Genomic DNA, 14429 nt, shown 5'->3' with positions numbered 1-14429 from the left:
TTGGAGTAGATGTGGAATCGCTCCTCGGTGAGGCGGTAGTCTGGTCGCTCCATACCAGAGTACTGCTTCGAAAGGGCCATAACTTTTGATCCGACCGTTGGATCTCCCTCAAATTTTCACAGGAGTTTCCGGACGCTGTTTTTCATGAAGCTGATGTGGAGTCGCTCCTCGATGAGGCGGAGGTCTCGTCGTTCCAGACCAGAGTACCGGTTCGAAAGGGCTATATCTTTTGATGCGACCGTTGGATCTCCCTCAAATTTTCACAGGAGTTTTCGGACACTGTTTTTCGTGAAGTTGATGTGGAGTCGCTCCTCGGTGAGGCGTAGGTCTCGTCGTTCCAGACCAGAGTACCGGTTCGAAAGGGCTATATCTTTTGATCCGACCGTTGGATCTCCCTCAAATTTTCACAGGAGTTTCCGGACACTGTTTTCCTCGGAGTAGATGTGGAATCGCTCCTCGGTGAGGCGGTAGTCTGGTCGCTCCATACCAGAGTACCACTTCGAAAGGGCCAGAACTTTTGATCCGACCGTTGGATCTCCCTCAAATTTTCACAGGAGATTCCGGACATTGTTTTTCGTGAAGTTGATGTGGAGTCGCTCCTCGGTGAGGTGGAGGTCTTGTCGTTCCATACCAGAGTACCGGTTTGAAAGGCTGATAACTTTTTATCCGACCGTTGGATCTCCCTCAAATTTTCACAGGAGTTTCCGAAGGGTGTTTTCCTTGGAGTAGATGTGGAATCGCTCCTCGGTGAGGCGGTAGTCTGGTCGCTCCATACCAGAGTACCGCTTCGAAAGGGCCATAACTTTTGATCCGACCGTTGGATCTCCCTCAAATTTTCACAGGAGTTTTCGGATGGTGTTTTGCTTGGATTATATATGGCCTCGCTCCTCGGGGATGCGGAGATCTCGGCGCTTCAGATCAGAGTACCGGTTCGAAAAGGCCATAACTTTTGATCCGACCGTTGGATCTCCCTCAAATTTTGACAGGAGTTTCCGGACGCCGTTTTCCTTGGAATAGATATGGCCTCGCTCCTCGGGGAGGCTGATATCTCGTCGCTCCAGATCAAAGTACCGGTTCGAAAAGGCCATAACTTTGGATCCGACAATTGAATCTCCCTCAAATTTTCACAGGAGTTTCCGGAAGGTGTTTTCTTTGGAGTAGATGTGGAACCGCTCCTCGGTGAGGCGGTAGTCTCGTCTCTCCATACCAGAGTACCGATTCGAAAGGGCCATAACTTTTGATCGGACCGTTGGATCTCCCTCAAATTTTCACAGGAGTTTCCGGAGGGTGTTTTCCTTGGGGTAGATGTGGAATCGCTCCTCAGTGAGGCGGTAGTCTCGTCGCTCCAGACTAGAGTACCGATTCGAAAGGGCCATAACTTTTGATCTGACCGTTGGATCTCCCTCAAATTTTCACAGGAGTTTTCGGATGGTGTTTTCCTTGGATTATATATGGCCTCGCTCCTCGGGGAGGCGGAGATCTCGTCGCTCCAGATCAGAATACCGGTTGGTAAAGGCCATAACTTTTGGATCCGACTGTTGGATCTCCCTCAAATTTTCACAAGAGTTTCCGGACGCTGTTTTTCGTGAAGTTGATGTGGACTCGCTCCTCGGTGACATGGAGGTCTCGTCGTTCCAAACTAGAGTACCGGTTTGAAAGGGTCATAACTTTTAATGCGACCGTTAGATCTCCCATAAATTTTCACAGGAGTTTCCGAATGGTGTTTTCCTTGGAATATATATGGCCTCGCTCCTCGGGGAGGTGAAGATCTCGTCACTCCAGATCAGAGTATCGGTTCGAAAAGGCCATAACTTTTGATCCGACCGTTGGATCTCCCTTAAATTTTCACAGGAGTTTCCGGACGCTGTTTTTCGTGAAGTTGATGTGGACTCGCTCCTCGGTGAGACGGAGGTCTCGTCGTTCCAGACCAGAGTACCGCTTCGAAAGGTACATAACTTTTGATCCGACCGTTGGATCTCCCTCAAATTTTTACAGGAGTTTCCGGACGCTGTTTTTCGTGAAGTTGATGTGGACTCGCTCCTCGGTGACATGGAGGTCTCGTCGTTCCAAACTAGAGTACCGGTTTGAAAGGGTCATAACTTTTAATGCGACCGTTAGATCTCCCACAAATTTTCACAAGAGTTTCCGAATGGTGTTTTCCTTGGAATATATATGGCCTCGCTCCTCGGGGAGGTGAAGATCTCGTCACTCCAGATCAGAGTACCGGTTCGAAAAGGCCATAACTTTTGATCCGACCGTTGGATCTCCCTTAAATTTTCACAGGAGTTTGCGGACGCTGTTTTTCGTGAAGTTGATGTGGACTCGCTCCTCGGTGAGACGGAGGTCTCGTCGTTCCAGACCAGAGTACCGCTTCGAAAGGTACATAACTTTTGATCCGACCGTTGGATCTCCCTCAAATTTTTACAGGAGTTTCCGGACGCTGTTTTTCGTGAAGTTGATGTGGACTCGCTCCTCGGTGACATGGAGGTCTCGTCGTTCCAAACTAGAGTACCGGTTTGAAAGGGTCATAACTTTTAATGCGACCGTTAGATCTCCCACAAATTTTCACAAGAGTTTCCGAATGGTGTTTTCCTTGGAATATATATGGCCTCGCTCCTCGGGGAGGTGAAGATCTCGTCACTCCAGATCAGAGTACAGGTTCAAAAAGGCCATAACTTTTGATCCGACCGTTGGATCTCCCTTAAATTTTCACAGGAGTTTCCGGACGCTGTTTTTCGTGAAGTTGATGTGGAATCGCTCCTCGGTGAGGCAGAGGTCTCGTCGTTCCAGACCAGTGTACCGGTTTGAAAGGGTGACAACTTTTGATCGGACCGTTGGATCTCCCTCAAATTTTCACAGGAGTTTCCGGAGGCTGTTTTCCTTGGATTAGATATGGCCTCGTTCCTTGGGGAAGTGGAGATCTCGTAGCTCCATATCAGAATACTGGTTCGGAAAGGCCATAACTTTTGATCCGACCGTTTGATCTCCCTCAAATTTTCACAGGAGTTTCCGGATGGTGTTTTCCTTGGAGTAGATGTGGAACCGCTCCTCGGTGAGGCGGTAGTCTCGTCATTCCATACCAGAGTACCGATTCGAAAGGGCCATAACTTTTGATCCGACCGTTAGATCTCCCTCAAATTTTCACAGGAGTTTCCGAACGTTGTTTTTCGTGAAGTTGATGTGGCATTGCTCCTCGGTAAGGTGGAGGTCTAGTCATTCTAGACTGCAGTACCGGTTTGAATGGGTCATAACTTTTGATCCGACCGTTGGATCTCCCTCAAATTTTCACAGGAGTTTCCGGACGTTGTTTTTCGTGAAGCTGATGTGGCATCGCTACTCGGTGAGGCGGACATCTCGTCGTTCCAGACCAGAGTACCGGTTCGAAAAGGCTATAACTTTTGATCCGATCGTTGGATCTCCCTCAAATGTTCACAGGAGTTTCCGGACGCTTTTTTTCGTGAAGTAGAGGTGGCATCGCTCCTCAGTAAGGTGGAGGTCACGTCGTTCCACACTAGAGTATCGGTTCGAAAGGGCCATAACATTTGATCCGACCGTTGGATCTCCCTCAAATTTTCACAGGAGTTTCCGGACGTTGTTTTCCTTGGATTAGATATGGCATCGCTCATCGGGGAGGAGGAGATCTCGTCTCTCCAGATCAGAGTATTGGTTCGAAAAGGCCATAACTTTTGATCTAACCGTTGGATCTCCCTCAATTTTACACAGGATTTTCAGGATGCTTTTTTCCGTGCTGTTGATGTGGCATCGCTCCTCGGTGAGGCGGAGGTTTCGTCGTTCCTAACTAGAGTACGGGTTCGAAAGCGCCATAACTTTTGATCCGACCGTTGGATCTCCCTCAAATTTTCACAGGAGATTCCGGACGCTGTTTTCCTTGGATTAGATATGGCATCGCTCATCGGGGAGGGGGAGATCTCGTCGCTCCAGATCAGAGTACTGGTTCGAAAAGGCCATAACTTTGATCCGACCGTTGGATCTCCCTCAAATTGTCACAGGAGTTTCCGGACGCTGTTTTCCTTGGATTAGATATAGCATTGCTCCTCGGGGAGGCGGAGATCTCGTCGCTCCAGATCAGAGTACCGGTTCCAAAAGGCCATAACTTTTGATCCGATCGTTGGATCTCCCTGAAATTTTCACAAGAGTTTCCGGACGCTGTTTTTCATGAATTAAATGTGGCATCGCTCCTCGGTGAGGTGGAGGTCTCGTCGTTCCTGACTAGAGTACCGGTTCGAAACGGCCATAACATTTCATCCGACCATTGGATCTCCCTCAAATTTTCACAGGAGATTCCGGACGCTGTTTTCCTTGGATTAGATATGGCATCGCTCATCGGGGAGGGGGAGATCTCGTCGCTCCAGATCAGAGTACTGGTTCGAAAAGGCCATAACTTTGATCCGACCGTTGGATCTCCCTCAAATTGTCACAGGAGTTTCCGGACGCTGTTTTCCTTGGATTAGATATAGCATTGCTCCTCGGGGAGGCGGAGGTCTCGTCGCTCCAGATCAGAGTACCGGTTCCAAAAGGCCATAACTTTTGATCCGACCGTTGGATCTCTCTCAAATTTTCACACGAGTTTCCGGACGCTGTTTTTCATGAATTAAATGTGGCATCGCTCCTCGGTGAGGCGGAGGTCTCGTCGTTCCTAACAAGAGTACCGGTTCGAAAGGGCCATAACTTTGGATCCGACCGTTGGATCTCCCTCAAATTTTCACGGGATTTTCAGGATGCTTTTTTCTGTGCTGTTGTTGTGGCATCGCTCCTCGGTGAGGCGGACGTCTCGTCGTTCCTTACTAGAAAACCGGTTCGAAAGGGCCATAACTTTTGATCCGACCGCTGGATTTCTCTCAAATTTTCACAGGAGTTTCCGGATGCTGTTTTTCGTGAAGTTGATGTGGCATCACTCCTCGGTGAGGCGGAGGTATCGGTGTTCCAGACCAGAGTACCGCTTCGAAAGGGCCATAACATTTCATCCGACCGTTGGATCTGCCTCAAATTTTCATAGGAGTTTCCGGACGCTGTTTTTCATGAATTAAATGTGGCATCGCTCCTCGGTGAGGCGGAGGTATCGTCGTTCCTGACTAGAGTAGCGGTTCGAAAGGGCCATAACTTTTGATCTGACCGTTGGATCTCCCTCAAATTTACACAGGATTTTCAGGTTGCTTTTTTCCGTGCTGTTGATGTGGCATCGCTCCTCGGTGAGGCGGAGGTATCGTCGTTCCTGACTAGAGTACGGGTTCGAAAGGGCCATAACTTTTGATCCGACCGTTGAATCTGCCTCAAATTTTCACAGGAGTTTCCGGACGCTTTTTTTCATGAATTAAATGCGGCATCGCTCCTCGGTGAGGCGAAGGTCTCGTCGTTCCTGACTAGAGTACCGGTTCGAAAGGGCCATAACTTTTGATGCGACCGTTGGATCTGCCTCAAATTTTCACAGGAGTTTCCGGACGCTGTTTTTCATGAATTAAATGTGGCATCGCTCCTCGGTGAGGCGGAGGCATCGTCGTTCCTGACTAGAGTAGCAGTTTGAAAGGGCCATAACTTTTGATCCGACCGTTGGATCTCTCTCAAATTTACACAGTATTTTCAGGATGCTTTTTTCAGTGTTGTTGATGTGGCATCGCTCCTCGGTGAGGCGGAGGTCTCGTCGTTCCTGACTAGAGTACCGGTTCGAAAGGGCCATAACATTTGATCCGACCGTTGGATCTGCCTCAAATTTTCACAGGAGTTTCCGGACGCTGTTTTTCATGAATTAAATGTGGCATCGCTCCTCGGTGAGGCGGAGGTCTCGTCGTTCCTGACTAGAGTACCAGTTCGAAAGGGCCATAACTTTTGATCCGACCGTTGGATCTGCCTCAAATTTTGACAGGAGTTTCCGGACGCTGTTTTTCATGAATTAAATGTGGCATCGCTCCTCGGTGAGGCGGAGGTCTCGTCGTTCCTGACTAGAGTACCGGTTCGAAAGGGCCATAACTTTTGATCCGACCGTTGGATCTGCCTCAAATTTTCACAGGATTTTCAGGATCTTTTTTCCATGCTGTTGATGTGGCATCGCTCCTCGGTGAGGCGGAGGTCTCGTCGTTCCTGACTAGAGTACGGGTTCGAAAGCGCCATAACTTTTGATCCGACCGTTGGATCTCTCTCAAATTTTCACAGGAGTTTCCGGACGCTGTTTGTCGTGAAGTAGATGTGGCATCGCTCCTCGTTGAGGCGGAGGTCTCGTCGTTCCAGACGAGAGTACCGGTTCGTAAGGGCCAAAACTTTTGATCCGACCGTTGGATCTCCCTCAAATTTTCACAGGATTTTCAGGATGCTTTTTTCCATGCTGTTGATGTGGCATCGCTCTTCAGTGAGGCGGAGGTCTCGTCGTTCCTGACTAGAGTATCGGTTCGAAAGGGCCATAACTTTTGATCCGACCGTTGGATCTGCCTCAAATTTTCACAGCAGTTTCCGGACGCTGTTTTTCATGACTTAAATGTGGCATCACTCCTCGGTGAGGCGGAGGTATCATCGTTCCTGACCAGAGTACCGCTTCGAAACGGCCATAACATTTCATCCGACCAGTGGATCTCCCTCAAATTTTCACAGGAGTTTCGGGATGCTGTTTTTCGTGAAGTTGATGTGGCATCACTCCTCGGTGAGGCGGAGGTATCAGTGTTCCAGACCAGAGTACCGCTTCGAAAGGGCCATAACATTTCATCCGACAGTTGGATCTCCCTCAAATTTTCACAGGAGATTCCGGACGCTGTTTTCCTTGGATTAGATATGGCATCGCTCATCGGGGAGGGGGAGATCTCGTCGCTCTAGATCAGTGTACTCGTTCGAAAAGGCCATAACTTTTGATCCGACCGTTGGATCTCCCTCAAATTGTCACAGGAGTTTCCGGACGCTGTTTTCCTTGGATTAGATATGGCATTGCTCCTCGGGGAGGCGGAGATCTCGTCGCTCCAGATCAGAGTACCGGTTCCAAAAGGCCATAACTTTTGATCCGATCGTTGGATCTCCCTGAAATTTTCACAAGAGTTTCTGGACGCTGTTTTTCATGAATTAAATGAGGCATCGCTCCTCGGTGAGGCGGAGGTCTCGTCGTTCCAGACTAGAGTACCGCTTCGAAGGGGCCATAACTTTTGATCCGACTAGTGGATCTCCCTCAAATTTTCACAGGATTTTCAGGATGCTTTTTTCCGTGCTGTTGATGTGGCATCGCTCCTCGGTGAGGCGGAAGTCTCGTCGTTCCTGACTAGAGTACCGGTTCGAAAGGGCCATAACTTTTGATCCGACCGTTGGATTTCCCTCAAATTTTCACAGGAGTTTCGAGACACTGTTTTCTATGAATTAAATGTGGCATCGCTCCTCGGTGAGGCGGAGGTCTCGTCGTTCCAGACTAGAGTACCGATTCGAAAGGGCCATAACTTTTGATTCGACCGTTGGATCTCCCTCAAATTTTCACAGGAGTTTCCGGACGCTGTTTGTCGTTAAGTAGATGTGGCATCGCTCCTCGTTGAGGCGGAGGTCTCGTCGTTCCAGACGAGAGTACCGGTTCGTAAGGGCCAAAACTTTTGATCCGACCGTTGGATCTCCCTCAAATTTTCACAGTATTTTCAGGATGCTTTTTTCCATGCTGTTGATGTGGCATCGCTCCTCGGTGAGGCGGAGGTCTCGTCGTTCCTGACTAGAGTACCTGTTCGAAAGGGCCATAAGTTTTGATCCGACCGTTGGATCTGCCTCAAATTTTCACAGCAGTTTCCTGACGCTGTTTTTCATGAATTAAATGTGGCATCACTCCTCGGTGAGGCGGAGGTATCGTCGTTCCTGACCAGAGTACCGCTTCGAAACGGCCATAACATTTCATCCGACCGTTGGATCTCCCTCAAATTTTCACAGGAGTTTCCGGACGCTGTTTTCCTTGGATTAGATATGGCATCGCTCATCGGGGAGGTGGAGATCTCGTCGCTCCAGATCATAGTACTGGTTCGAAAAGGCCATAACTTTTGATCCGACCGTTGGATCTCCCTCAAATTGTCACAGGAGTTTCCGGACGCTGTTTTCCTTGGATTAGATATGGCATTGCTCCTCGGGGAGGCGGAGATCTCGTCGCTCCAGATCAGAGTACTGGTTCCAAAAGGCCATAACTTTTGATCCGACCGTTGGATCTCCCTGAAATTTTCACAAGAGTTTCCGGACGCTGTTTTTCATGAATTAAATGTGGCATCGCTCCTCGGTGAGGCGGAGGTCTCGTCGTTCCTGACTAGAGTACCGGTTCGAAAGGGCCATAACTTTTGATCCGACCACTGGATTTCCCTCAAATTTTCACAGAAGTTTCCGGATGCTGTTTTTCGTGAAGTTGATGTGGCATCACTCCTCGGTAAGGCGGAGGTATCGGTGTTCCAGACCAGAGTACCGCTTCGAAAGGGCCATAACATTTCATCCGACAGTTGCATCTCCCTCAAATTTTCACAGGAGATTCCGGACGCTGTTTTCCTTGTATTAGATATGGCATCGCTCATCGGGGAGGTGGAGATCTCGTCGCTCCAGATCAGAGTACTGGTTCGAAAAGGCCATAACTTTTGATCCGACCGTTGGATCTCCGTCAAATTGTCACAGGAGTTTCCGGACGCTGTTTTCCTTGGATTAGATATGGCATTGCTCCTCGGGGAGGCGGAGATCTCGTCGCTCCAGATCAGAGTACCGGTTCCAAAAGGCCATAACTTTTGATCCGACCGTTGGATCTCCCTCAAATTTTCACAAGAGTTTCCGGACACTGTTTTCTATGAATTAAATGTGGCATCGCTCCTCGGTGAGGCGGAGGTCTCCTCGTTCCAGACTAGAGTACCAATTCGAAAGGGCAATAACTTTTGATCCGACCGTTGGATCTCCCTCAAATTTTCACAGGAGTTTCCGGACGCTATTTGTCGTGAAGTAGATGTGGCATCGCTCCTCGTTGAGGCAGATGTCTCGTCGTTCCAGACGAGAGTACCGGTTCGTAAGGGCCAAAACTTTTGATCCGACCGTTGGATCTCCATCAAATTTTCACAGGAGTTTCCGCACGCTGTTTGTCATGCAGTAGATGTGGCATCGCTCCTCGGTGAGACGGAGGTCTCGTCGTTCCTGACTAGAGTAGCGGTTCGAAAGGGCCATAACTTTTGATCCGACCGTTGGATCTCCCTCAAATTTTCACAGGAGTTTCCGGACGCTGTTTTTCGTGAAGTTGATGTGGCATCGCTCCTCGGTGATGCGGATGTCTCGTCGTTCCTGACTAGAGTACCGGTTCGAAAGGGCCATAACTTTTGATCCGACCGTTGGATTTCCCTCAAATTTTTACAGGAGTTTCCGGACACTGTTTTCTATGAATTAAATGTGGCATCGCTCCTCGGTGAGGCGGAGGTCTCGTCGTTCCAGACTAGAGTACCGTTTCGAAAGGGCCATAACTTTTGATCCGACCGTTGGATCTCCCTCAAATTTTCACAGGAGTTTCCGGACGCTATTTGTCGTGAAGTAGATGTGGCATCGCTCCTCGTTGAGGCAAAGGTCTCGTCGTTCCAGACGAGAGTACTGGTTCGTAAGGGCCAAAACTTTTGATCTGACCATTGGATCTCCCTCAAATTTTAACAGGAGTTTCCGGATGCTGTTTTTCGTGAAGTTGATGTGGCATCGCTCCTTGGTGAGGCGTAGGTCTCGTCGTTCCTGACTAGAGTACCGGTTCGAAAGGGCCATAACTTTTGATCCGACCGTTGGATTTCCCTCAAATTTTCACAGGAGTTTCGAGACACTGTTTTCTATGAATTAAATGTGGCATCGCTCCTCGGTGAGGCGGAGGTCTCGTCGTTCCAGACTAGAGTACCGATTCGAAAGGGCCATAACTTTTGATTCGACCGTTGGATCTCCCTCAAATTTTCACAGGAGTTTCCGGACGCTGTTTGTCGTTAAGTAGATGTGGCATCGCTCCTCGTTGAGGCGGAGGTCTCGTCGTTCCAGACGAGAGTACCGGTTCGTAAGGGCCAAAACTTTTGATCCGACCGTTGGATCTCCCTCAAATTTTCACAGTATTTTCAGGATGCTTTTTTCCATGCTGTTGATGTGGCATCGCTCCTCGGTGAGGCGGAGGTCTCGTCGTTCCTGACTAGAGTACCTGTTCGAAAGGGCCATAAGTTTTGATCCGACCGTTGGATCTGCCTCAAATTTTCACAGCAGTTTCCTGACGCTGTTTTTCATGAATTAAATGTGGCATCACTCCTCGGTGAGGCGGAGGTATCGTCGTTCCTGACCAGAGTACCGCTTCGAAACGGCCATAACATTTCATCCGACCGTTGGATCTCCCTCAAATTTTCACAGGAGTTTCCGGACGCTGTTTTCCTTGGATTAGATATGGCATCGCTCATCGGGGAGGTGGAGATCTCGTCGCTCCAGATCATAGTACTGGTTCGAAAAGGCCATAACTTTTGATCCGACCGTTGGATCTCCCTCAAATTGTCACAGGAGTTTCCGGACGCTGTTTTCCTTGGATTAGATATGGCATTGCTCCTCGGGGAGGCGGAGATCTCGTCGCTCCAGATCAGAGTACTGGTTCCAAAAGGCCATAACTTTTGATCCGACCGTTGGATCTCCCTGAAATTTTCACAAGAGTTTCCGGACGCTGTTTTTCATGAATTAAATGTGGCATCGCTCCTCGGTGAGGCGGAGGTCTCGTCGTTCCTGACTAGAGTACCGGTTCGAAAGGGCCATAACTTTTGATCCGACCACTGGATTTCCCTCAAATTTTCACAGGAGTTTCCGGATGCTGTTTTTCGTGAAGTTGATGTGGCATCACTCCTCGGTAAGGCGGAGGTATCGGTGTTCCAGACCAGAGTACCGCTTCGAAAGGGCCATAACATTTCATCCGACAGTTGCATCTCCCTCAAATTTTCACAGGAGATTCCGGACGCTGTTTTCCTTGTATTAGATATGGCATCGCTCATCGGGGAGGTGGAGATCTCGTCGCTCCAGATCAGAGTACTGGTTCGAAAAGGCCATAACTTTTGATCCGACCGTTGGATCTCCGTCAAATTGTCACAGGAGTTTCCGGACGCTGTTTTCCTTGGATTAGATATGGCATTGCTCCTCGGGGAGGCGGAGATCTCGTCGCTCCAGATCAGAGTACCGGTTCCAAAAGGCCATAACTTTTGATCCGACCGTTGGATCTCCCTCAAATTTTCACAAGAGTTTCCGGACACTGTTTTCTATGAATTAAATGTGGCATCGCTCCTCGGTGAGGCGGAGGTCTCCTCGTTCCAGACTAGAGTACCAATTCGAAAGGGCAATAACTTTTGATCCGACCGTTGGATCTCCCTCAAATTTTCACAGGAGTTTCCGGACGCTATTTGTCGTGAAGTAGATGTGGCATCGCTCCTCGTTGAGGCAGATGTCTCGTCGTTCCAGACGAGAGTACCGGTTCGTAAGGGCCAAAACTTTTGATCCGACCGTTGGATCTCCGTCAAATTTTCACAGGAGTTTCCGCACGCTGTTTGTCATGCAGTAGATGTGGCATCGCTCCTCGGTGAGACGGAGGTCTCGTCGTTCCTGACTAGAGTAGCGGTTCGAAAGGGCCATAACTTTTGATCCGACCGTTGGATTTCCCTCAAATTTTCACAGGAGTTTCCGGACACTGTTTTCTATGAATTAAATGTGGCATCGCTCCTCGGTGAGGCGGAGGTCTCGTCGTTCCAGACTAGAGTACCGATTCGAAAGGGCCATAACTTTTGATCCGACCGTTGGATCTCCCTCAAATTTTCACAGGAGTTTCCGGACGCTGTTTTTCGTGAAGTTGATGTGGCATCGCTCCTCGGTGATGCGGAGGTCTCGTCGTTCCTGACTAGAGTACCGGTTCGAAAGGGCCTTAACTTTTGATCCGACCGTTGGATTTCCCTCAAATTTTCACAGGAGTTTCCGGACACTGTTTTCTATGAATTAAATGTGGCATCGCTCCTCGATGAGGCGGAGGTCTCGTCGTTCCAGACTAGAGTACCGATTCGAAAGGGCCATAACTTTTGATCCGACCGTTGGATCTCCCTCAAATTTTCACAGGAGTTTCCGGACGCTATTTGTCGTGAAGTAGATGTGGCATCGCTCCTCGTTGAGGCAAAGGTCTCGTCGTTCCAGACGAGAGTACTGGTTCGTAAGGGCCAAAACTTTTGATCTGACCATTGGATCTCCCTCAAATTTTAACAGGAGTTTCCGGATGCTGTTTTTCGTGAAGTTGATGTGGCATCGCTCCTTGGTGAGGCGTAGGTCTCGTCGTTCCTGACTAGAGTAGCGGTTCGTAAGGGCCATAACTTTTGATCCGACCGTTGGATCTCCCTCAAATTTTCACAGGAGTTTCCGGATGATGTTTTTCGTGAAGTTGATGTGGCATCGCTCCTCGGTGAGGAGGAGGTCTCGTCGTTCCAAACCAGAGTACCGGTTCGAAAGGGCCATAACTTTTGATCTGACCGTTGGATCTCCCTCAAATTTTCACAGGAGTTTCCGGACGCTGTTTTTCGTGAAGTTGATGTGGCATCGCTCCTCGGTGATGCGGAGGTCTCGTCGTTCCTGACTAGAGTACCGGTTCGAAAGGGCCATAACTTTTGATCCGACCGTTGGATTTCCCTCAAATTTTCACAGGAGTTTCCGGACACTGTTTTCTATGAATTAAATGTGGCATCGCTCCTCGGTGAGGCGGAGGTCTCGTCGTTCCAGACTAGAGTACCGATTCGAAAGGGCCATAACTTTTGATCCGACCGTTGGATCTCCCTCAAATTTTCACAGGAGTTTCCGGACGCTGTTTTTCATGAATTAAATGTGGCATCGCTCCTCGGTGAGGCGGAGATATCGTCGTTCCAGACGAGAGTACCGGTTCGTAAGGGCCACAACTTTTGATCCGACCGTTGGATCTCCCTCAAATTTTAACAGGAGTTTTCGGATGCTGTTTTTCGTGAAGTAGATGTGGCATCGCTCCTCGTTGAGGCGGAGGTCTCGTCGTTCCAGACGAGAGTACCAGTTCGTAAGGGCCAAAACTTTTGATCCGACCGTTGGATCTCCCTCAAATTTTCACAGGATTTTCAGGATGCTTTTTTCCATGCTGTTGATGTGGCATCGCTCCTCGATGAGGCGGAGGTCTCGTCGTTCCTGACTAGAGTATCGGTTCGAAAGGGCCATAACTTTTAATCCGACCGTTGGATCTCCGACAAATTTTCACAGGAGTTTCCGCACGCTGTTTGTCATGCAGTAGATGTGGCATCGCTCCTCGGTGAGACGGAGGTCTCGTCGTTCCTGACTAGAGTAGCGGTTCGAAAGGGCCATAACTTTTGATCCGACCGTTGGATCTCCCTCAAATTTTCACAGGAGTTTCCGGACGCTGTTTTTCGTGAAGTTGATGTGGCATCGCTCCTCGGTGATGCGGAGGTCTCGTCGTTCCTGACTAGAGTACCGGTTCGAAAGGGCCTTAACTTTTGATCCGACCGTTGGATTTCCCTCAAATTTTCACAGGAGTTTCCGGACACTGTTTTCTATGAATTAAATGTGGCATCGCTCCTCGGTGAGGCGGAGGTCTCGTCGTTCCAGACTAGAGTACCGATTCGAAAGGGCCATAACTTTTGATCCGACCGTTGGATCTCCCTCAAATTTTCACAGGAGTTTCCGGACGCTATTTGTCGTGAAGTAGATGTGGCATCGCTCCTCGTTGAGGCAAAGGTCTCGTCGTTCCAGACGAGAGTACTGGTTCGTAAGGGCCAAAACTTTTGATCTGACCATTGGATCTCCCTCAAATTTTAACAGGAGTTTCCGGATGCTGTTTTTCGTGAAGTTGATGTGGCATCGCTCCTTGGTGAGGCGTAGGTCTCGTCGTTCCTGACTAGAGTAGCGGTTCGTAAGGGCCATAACTTTTGATCCGACCGTTGGATCTCCCTCAAATTTTCACAGGAGTTTCCGGATGATGTTTTTCGTGAAGTTGATGTGGCATCGCTCCTCGGTGAGGAGGAGGTCTCGTCGTTCCAAACCAGAGTACCGGTTCGAAAGGGCCATAACTTTTGATCTGACCGTTGGATCTCCCTCAAATTTTCACAGGAGTTTCCGGACGCTGTTTTTCGTGAAGTTGATGTGGCATCGCTCCTCGGTGATGCGGAGGTCTCGTCGTTCCTGACTAGAGTACCGGTTCGAAAGGGCCATAACTTTTGATCCGACCGTTGGATTTCCCTCAAATTTTCACAGGAGTTTCCGGACACTGTTTTCTATGAATTAAATGTGGCATCGCTCCTCGGTGAGGCGGAGGTCTCGTCGTTCCAGACTAGAGTACCGATTCGAAAGGGCCATAACTTTTGATCCGACCGTTGGATCTCCCTCAAATTTTCACAGGAGTTTCCGGACGCTGTTTTTCATGAATTAAATGTGGCATCGCTCCTCGGTGA

The sequence above is a fragment of the Populus nigra genome, chromosome 1 (genome assembly GCF_951802175.1).
Source record: "Populus nigra chromosome 1, ddPopNigr1.1, whole genome shotgun sequence".
NCBI lineage: Eukaryota > Viridiplantae > Streptophyta > Magnoliopsida > Malpighiales > Salicaceae > Populus > Populus nigra.
This window is presented reverse-complemented; position numbering follows the sequence as displayed.